The 8,496-nt window shown below is 44.8% G+C and overlaps 1 long non-coding RNA gene across 1 annotated transcript; it reads right to left on the reverse strand.

Annotated features, from left to right (window-relative positions):
- Positions 1 to 3,522: 3,522 nt before the first annotated feature.
- Positions 3,523 to 8,084, reverse strand: LOC149855768 (uncharacterized). The gene is made up of 4 exons (XR_016438563.1): positions 7,511 to 8,084; positions 6,150 to 6,509; positions 4,486 to 4,611; positions 3,523 to 3,819 (listed from the first exon to the last, which is right to left on the reverse strand). It is a non-coding gene; the product is annotated as an uncharacterized LOC149855768 (long non-coding RNA).
- Positions 8,085 to 8,496: the final 412 nt, after the last annotated feature.

Here is an 8,496-nt window from a genome sequence, read left to right on the forward strand (position 1 = left end):
TTGGGGGTGCGTGCTCAAAAATTTTTTACTGATAGGGGTGCGCGATCAAAAAAGTTTGGAGACCATTGCATTAGAGGATCCCCAAGTTGTGCAGATCAGTCTAATTTCTCTAGCAAGTATCCTTTGTTATAAACTCAGCTGTACAGTCCAAAATCCAAATCTCATACTGGCACAAACATACTGTCTTGGAACTTCTATTATTTTACTAGAATTTTAAGTTAAACCAACTGGGCAGACAGTCAGCAGTCACTCTTGTTCCTACTTCTTTCTCCAATGGTATATGTCACAGTGCACATGCCATCTAGTAGAGCACAGACACATTCATTTACCTACTACCTTTATGCAGAGGACTTAACATTTCCCTTTACCACTAGTAGTTTATTTACAGAGTAAAGTTGCCGTCAGTGGATCAGGATGGCTCATAGTGTTATTTGATGATTTTACTGATTTGCTGACATTAGCACTGGCAGCTGATTTGGAAACTGCACTTCAGCAGGCTGTGTTGTCTGGCAAGGCAGAAGTGGTAGCATGAACAGCAGGCTCCTGTAAGAGAGCTTTGGTTGATATTACTGAGCATATGGAATGGGGCCCACACTAATCTCTATGGCCATTAACACTCACTCTGGTGATTTTATCTGCTCATTATCTTTGAGATCAATTTTTGTCCAGAACAATAGCCTATGGCAATGAATTGAAGAGTCGAAATAACATGACACATCAAACCCACAAATGGCACAACAAATTTCACTGACCAGGTTGTTTTGGCAGCATATAATGGAGTAAAATACAGCTTTGACGTGCAATAGGATAATAAGCATTCTTTACTGCAAGTCCAATAGCAAGTGCACAAAGAGCTGCACAAACAGAAAGGACTGGTATGTCCACATCTGCAATTAAACATATTTTAAAAAATAAGATTCAACTGAGCTAGAGAAAAATTAGACTTTTTCAAAGTACCAAAGCTTGTGATGCTTTGCACTGAAGCTGGTCTTTATTTCCTCTGGCTGTATAACACAAAGACAGCTATAGTTCCTGGAGAAGTTATAGAGGGTATAGAGGCAGACAACAAAAATTATAAGAGCTTGGTAGGCAAGCCATATGAGGTTGAAAGAAACAGGTATGTTCAGCTTGCAGAAAAGACCATTAAGAAGGGGCAGGATAGCAGTCTTCAAATATCTGCCTTGGGAAATTCTGTAATCTCCATCATTGGTGGTGTTCAAGAAGAGGTTGGATAAGCATTGGTCAGGGATGATCTAGAAATAGCTATGCCTATGGGTATTACCAATGCTTTTCAGCTTTGCTAGTTGCTGCATGGGACCAGGAAGGACTTCTTTCCTCTCCTATTGCTACATGTATCAGGGCTTTTTTTTTTTTTTTGCCTTCCTCAAGCATTGGGTGTTGGCTGCAGCCAAAGCTGAGGATTTTGACGGGAGCATGTCAGTGCTCCTGCTGGGACTAAAACCCAGAGGTTCCTAGCTAGAGGTTCTTGCCTTTCTGCTCAGGGTCAGACTGGTTACCACATCTAAGAGAAAGAAGGAATTTCACCCACAGTCATATTGGTACATACCAGGTGCCTCATTAATGTGCCTTAGATACTGCACATTAAGTTTAGTACCTCTAACATGAGGTACTACATAAAGTCACATTAGCTTGTGATAAAGCGTAGTAGCAAAGGTGATTGGGTTTTTTTGTGACAATGCACAGTAGACTAATTCTACTGTGAATTAGCACAGTTTTGGCCATGACTCACTAGTACACAGTAGAATAGTCCACTGTGCATTAAAGCATCTCATGTAGACATGTCCATTGTGGGGAGTTTTGCCTTCCTCTGTAGTGGAGAGCATGGCCCTCCCTTCTGGTATCTCCTGAGTGTATATTAACCACCTTTGCAGCAGCAAGACATTTGCCATTGTTGTTCCCCTCCTTTACCTGTGGCAGGTAAGGACACTATGCCTTGCAGTTGTGTGATAGGGTTGACCATGTAGTTTCATTAATAGGTCAGACAAGGATTTGTATGGGATGGTTTGGATAGGGGCAATCCTAACTCAGGCAGGAGACTGGACTAGATGACCTCCAGAGGTCCCTTCCAAACCCAGCTTTTCTATGATTCTATGCTATAGACAGCTGTTAGTGCCTTTGGAGAAACTGCACTGAATAGACTTCTACCACTCACATAATTATCACTTTACAGCAGATTCCATCTAAGGATGTCAAAGTGCTTCACAGACATTAGCTGATTAAAAGTCTCACAAAAACTCAATTAGCTAAACAGAGTAAGTATTAAGACCATCTTATCACCTGCAAGTGTGTTGGTAGACACACTCTGGAAGATTGCCATATGTGCATGTATGTGTGTATGTATGTATATATGTGGAATTAACCTGTGTTATAGAGTATGTTTCTATATTGCACTGATTTGGATAATCATTGCTCTTAGGATTGTAATGTCTAATGAACCAAATTCTGGTCCCAATAAAGTCAGGAGAAGGGCCTAAATGTTTCTATCACATTTATACCAGATTACAATTTTCTAACATATCCTTTTCTCCCATTACGGTCCATTCTCATTAATAAAGAGTCACATTCTAATTTTCAGTGGTGCTGAGTACTTCCAGCTGAAGTTAACAAGAGCTATAGATATTCAGTACCTCTGAAAAATCAAGGCCCTTAAACTATGGGTAGATATCTGTAAAACTACACAGAGATATGGAAGGTAGGTGAGTATATAAGTAGGGACCTACTGAAATTGTGATTTCACAATTTTCATGGAAACCATGAAAAATTATTAGATCATCGTGCAAAATGGCCTAGGCTGCAATTTCCCAGGAAATCAAACAAAAAAAGATAATAAAAACAATATGATGGCTCCCTGTGGGAGCCAGTGGTCCTTGTTGCTGCTACAGCCTTGCAGCCCATCCAAGAGGGGAAGGTGCCAACTGGTAGGGTGGCACAAAGGGCAACAGCCAAGACAGCAGCTGCCCCCTTGTGCCTTTCCATCCATCAGTGCCAAGGGGCAGGGCAACACGAAGGGCAGTCAGCAGTCAAGATGGTTGCTGCCCCTCGTCCTTCCTGACCCAGGCCCTCTCCACCAGTCAGTGCTGAGGGGTGGGGTCACTGTAAAATGACCACAAATTCTGCTTTTCAGGCCTCCACCATGCAGTGAAAATTTCTTTCTCTCATCCAGGTGTTAGGTAGGTCCTTATATACTAGATGGCTACAATTAAAGACACGTGTGTCACAGTCTGATCTCAGTGACATATCCTGTGGGTTTACATAGCCAGTTCTGAAGCAGAAATCTAATCCTGTCTGTTATATGCCAACACTTTAAAACCACTGATCTTTTCTGGCTGCAGAGCAAATTCTGCTTTGTTTCTTGAATGTGAAAAAGTTGTCAAAACTCTAAACAGGTGGCAGTTTCTGGGAACATGTTTATTTGTTTAATGTTTGAATAACACCAGTAAAACCAGCTGTAGAGTCAGAGCCGTAATCTCCAAAACTAATCTCACTGGCTTTAATGCTACCACTTGTGTATATAAGGTGCTCAGGATTTAGTGCTTGATCCAGTGAGGTCCCTGGAAGCAGAAGCTCCCCCATTGACCCAGTTTTGGCAAGCTTCACTTAAACCCGGCTGCAACAAAAGGGAGCTTTGCTTAAATAAGGACTGCCACATTCCAGGCCAAAATTGCTGCAGGAATTGACTCTTTTACCTTAAAAGCAAATACATAAACACTGAGACATGTTCTCTGTGGATTCACTGATATGATTCTCATTGAATTCAGTGGTAGCGGGAACAGGCAGGAACAAGACCTCTCCCCAGGCCTGTAAAATAGAAATACAAGTATATAATAATTTTTGGAAGTTATCAAAACCTACTTGATGAAACCATTGACCCTCAGTGCAGGGATTTTTATTTAGCATCTACTAGCTGTGGAAACTTGCATTAAAGCACAGCCTTATAGTCTCAGGGCCTAGGTAACCCAGTTTATCTTAAGAAATTTTACAACATTTCCTTTCAGGAAATTTTGTTTAAATTATTTTAAGCATTTTTTTTTTTTGCTTCTTATTCACTGTATTTTTTTTAAAGAATCATAGTTCCTATCAACCACAAGCCACAGTTTTAATAACAGAATATACTGTATACACATCTTTTCTGAAAAATCTCTCTCAGCAATTACGTACCCAAATAGAAAAGGAAGCAAATAGATTTCTGGAAAGTGCTAGATCGGTTATAAAGACTGAGATATTTCATTGTTAAAATGTGAACATTGTTAAAATGTGAGCTTCTGTAAACGTGAGTTTACATTTTACATTGTTAAAATGTAAACTGCTGTTCTTCTGAAAAAAGCACAATGACTTTGTACTGCAGTACTTACATAAATAAATGGGTCTAATCCTGCCCGAGGCTTGTGAGAAGCAATACATAAACTTGCTGAATATAAATACAAGGCAAAAAGCAAAGAGCAAGGAAATCTGAGGAGCTCAAACCTTTTTATGGAGCGTTCTGCTCATATAGTCACCAGGCTGTCCATGCCAACAGCAGACATAAAGTCAAAAGGTCCAATCTGTCTGTACAGTGTAGTGAGTGAGCTTTAATGGGATTTGGATTGGGCCCTAAAAGAAAAAAAAATTATGTGCAAGTATAAAATGTGCATAACTATATATCTATATGTATATCTCTTTTTATATGTAAATATGTACAAGGGAGAGATAAGGGAGAGCACTCAGCCCCATAAGCATGAGAAGAATCATCTCCTCAAATGTCTTCCCATCTCTCTAATATAGTCATATTCCACTCTCACATTCTAACCTGGGGGCAGGCAATTAGTTTTGCCCATGGGTCACACAGGTAGTTCTGGGGAGTTGCCACAGGCCGGTCAGCAACCTCCCTCCCCCACCCCGCAACAGCCTGGAGCCCACACCACCACCAATAGCACACAGCCCCCAGGGCACCCTGCTTTCCATGCAGCCCAGGTGGCAGTGGCTGCAGCAGTGGCGGTTCCTTCCAGGTGCCACTGGTGGGGACCTGTGCACATAGTCCCAACTCTGGTCCACCTTGCGCCTGCTCTGGGCTCGGCCTGGCCAAGTGGACCAGCTCTGGACCAGCTGGAACCTGTATTCAGCCCCAGCCCAGACCATCCTCTGCCTGCTCCGGACTTTCCCACCCATGCTGAGCAGTAGCAGCAACCAGGCAGAAGCTGTTGCTTATGCAAGGGAAAATCGCCTCCCCCTCTCCCTTCACCACCACATTGCTTCCGCCAGGCCCATCTTGCCCAGGCCTGGACCTGGGATGCACTGCTGCTCCTCTGCATTGCCACCACTACCCTGCTGGACAGCATGGAGGTGGCAGCAATGGTGGCATAGAGGAGTGGCAGGGAGCCTGGGCATGGGCTCCAGGCAGCCACAGCAAGAAGGGCCCAGCAGCAGTGAGGAGGGGAGGCCACTTTTCCCCACGTAAGCAGCAGCTTCTGCCCGGCTGCTGCCACCGCTGCTCAGTGCAGGTGGGCAAGTCTGGAGCAGGTGCAGAGCAGGCAGGCTGGGGCTGCATACGGGTTCCGGCTGGTTTGGAGCTGGTCTGTGTCCGAGCAAAATCTTGAGTAGTGCTGGCAGCACCGGAGTTAAGTCCCCAGACATGCGCAGACAGCTCACAGTTATGGAAAATTCCACAGCGTGCCCAGCATGTGCCCCCTAGGTGACCTGTAAAGCTGTCAATCACAGGCGACCTACTTTTCAGCCTCACCCATGCGGAATCACCACACAGAAACCAGAGTCACACGTGCTCAGTTTAAAGAAGCATGAGGTAATGGTACCAGAAGATTCCAGCAGTCAAGCACCCTGATTGGCTGAGGAGTTGCTTTAAAAGAGTCCTGGCCCCTGCCAGTGGTGTGGGCGTTAGGTTGTGGTTGGTGGTTGGTGTGGTTGGTTTTGGTGTGTCGTAGGTGTATTAGGAGATAGAGAAAGCTGCTTGATCCGAACGCAGAGGCTGCTTAGGCAGGGACTGCCAGTAGGAGAGAGGTTGGGATTCTACTCCCCAGCTCCTCTGTCAACCTTACATTGCGACCTACCTGCGTATTACTCATATCTGATAACCTGGTTACGGACTATTTCGGTTTTATCTTTGACTGCGTCCCTACAACTCGGCTTATACTCACCTGATTCCAGACTGACCTCTGTTTCCTGATCGACTACGGCTTGGCTTGGCATCCCCGTTACACCGTCCTCTGGCTTGACCTCGGCTTATCATCTTGACCATTCATCGTTGTTCACTTTGAACTGGCGTCACGCGTCGACACACCGTGTTACAGTTCTGCTATTTTTGTTCGTTAGTCTTCCCATTTATGAGCTGTTGACCAGCCCTGGGACTAGCGACGGGCAGCCGCACCTATCACTGGACTAGTTCCAGTAGTAGAAAGCAAGGGCTCGTTGCGAACCTCATGGGCCAACAGACCCCCTTCTGTTGTTCATCGTCGTTACATATTGTGTTCCATCACTGTAACTGAAGAAACTCGTATCTGTGCATCAAAGCATAAGTCAAATAAACCCACCTTGTTTGTACCCACTACGCGTCTGCATCTCTAAACTCCACGCCAGAAATCCCACCTGTTCGTCCCGATGGCCACCCCGGCTCACCGTGACCTTGGGGCCCTGTTCCCCGACAGTCTGCTCTGTCAGGGCAAACTGGAGCGGACGTGGAGTGGGCCGGTGCTGGGGCTGTGCGCAGGTCCTCGCCAGTGGCAGTGGCAGCTGGAAGAAGCCACCACCTGGATTGCCTAGAAAGGCAGTCCAGCTGCCCAGCTGCCCCAGTCCTGCTGGGGATGGCAGGACATGCCAGGGGACAGCAGGACACACCACATGTCCAACGGCACCTAGGCCAGGAGGGACAAAGGAACCCACTGCAGGCCAGAAAAAAGCCCTCCACAGGCCATATTTTTCCCACCCCTGTTCTAACTCCTTTACACTCTGCCCTTTAGAGCAAAAGAACATGTATACTAGGACTGGCAACTTCAGCTTCATAGGGATCTTTGTTCCTGGGGTTTCACCTGACTTTCAGTCCTCTCATAGCTCCTTCCTTACCCAACCCCTGCTAGAATTAAAATAGAACTTTGAATTCTGTAGCATGCACATGCACATGCACAAGTTCAATGACTAGGTGGTAACAAAAGGGAAACACTACCCCATTATTATAGCAAAAAATGTGATTTTCCTAACCTATTTACCTTGCTTTCTAGGATACAGTCTGTTGTTATTAGGGGTTTGGATATAATACAAGAGCTTCAATCAGTAGATTTCTTGCAAATGCTGCTATCAAATGCATGTGAAATAACTTATGCGAGAGGTATAGTAATAAGTGACCAGTTAAACTCAGATCAGACCAGAGTCTCAAAACATTAAGTTAAAGAAGAACCAAATTTGTTCCTGATGTAACAGGGCTGAACAACAGAATGTGATAGGGCAGGATTTACCAATATTTTTCCCTACAACATGAGAAATGAAACAGTTTGAAAACAATTACCTTTTCTCCAGAACAAGAGTCTGTACAGTGTCATTCAATGCAAACTGTATCAGCAAGCGTTGTAGAGAGTTACATGGCACAGTTCCAGATGAGCAGAGCTAGCCTCAAAGTCATGTTTGGTTTGGGATTTGATGCCTATAGTAACCTAGATTATGTCACACTTTTTAAGCTTTCCCAGCTCACTTCTGAAAATTATAATTATAAGCAAATCATGCTAATTTGCTTTCCCCCTTAAAATAGTATTTGCACTGCTTCTAGGAAAGAGGAAAAGAAAATAAATGTAAATCCCAGCATTACAAATGTGCATGCAGTGTGGCATTATGATACTATGCAGCATTGTGGATAAACATAAGAACATATTGCAAACCAGCCTCAGTTTTACCTAGACTGAAGCATGTAAACAGCAAAACATCCTCCCAGGTTCACATTCTCCTCCTCTTTCAGCACCCAGTTCCATGACCTTCCCTCTCTGTTGCAATGCAGACAGTGAGCCAGCCTTGGTGTTTGCTTTCATTCTCTTGTAGGTTCTCTGCTCTCTCTGTCTTCCCTTGTACCCAGTGTGTAGTCTCATCATCCTATTTGATACCCTGAATCCCCTACTCCAACTAATAATTGAGGAGAGGATCCTGGAGGCTACATCCCCCCACCCCAAACAGACACTTCAGAGGCCTGGGAGGATACCAGGTCAGGGATTAGCAATCTACGGCCCATGGGCCACATCCAGCCCATGGAGCCTTCAGATCCAGCCTGTGGAACTGGGGGACTTTGACTGTCTTCCAGTGGGGGGGACATTTGCTTGTTCTTTGGTTAGTAGAAACAATGACAGCAGCACCTGGGTCCTAGCATTAGTCTTCCTTGGACCCAAGCTGGGTCATTCCAGCCCACTGCTAAAAAACATCACTGACCACTCTCCGAGGTGGTTATATCCTTACCCAGTGGACTTTGGTGAAGCTTTGTCACATAAGAGCCACTCCTCTGTCATGTTT

This window comes from Crocodylus siamensis, chromosome 11, assembly GCF_052110815.1.
Source record: "Crocodylus siamensis isolate JL-2025a chromosome 11, ASM5211081v1, whole genome shotgun sequence".
Classification (NCBI taxonomy): Eukaryota; Metazoa; Chordata; order Crocodylia; family Crocodylidae; genus Crocodylus; species Crocodylus siamensis.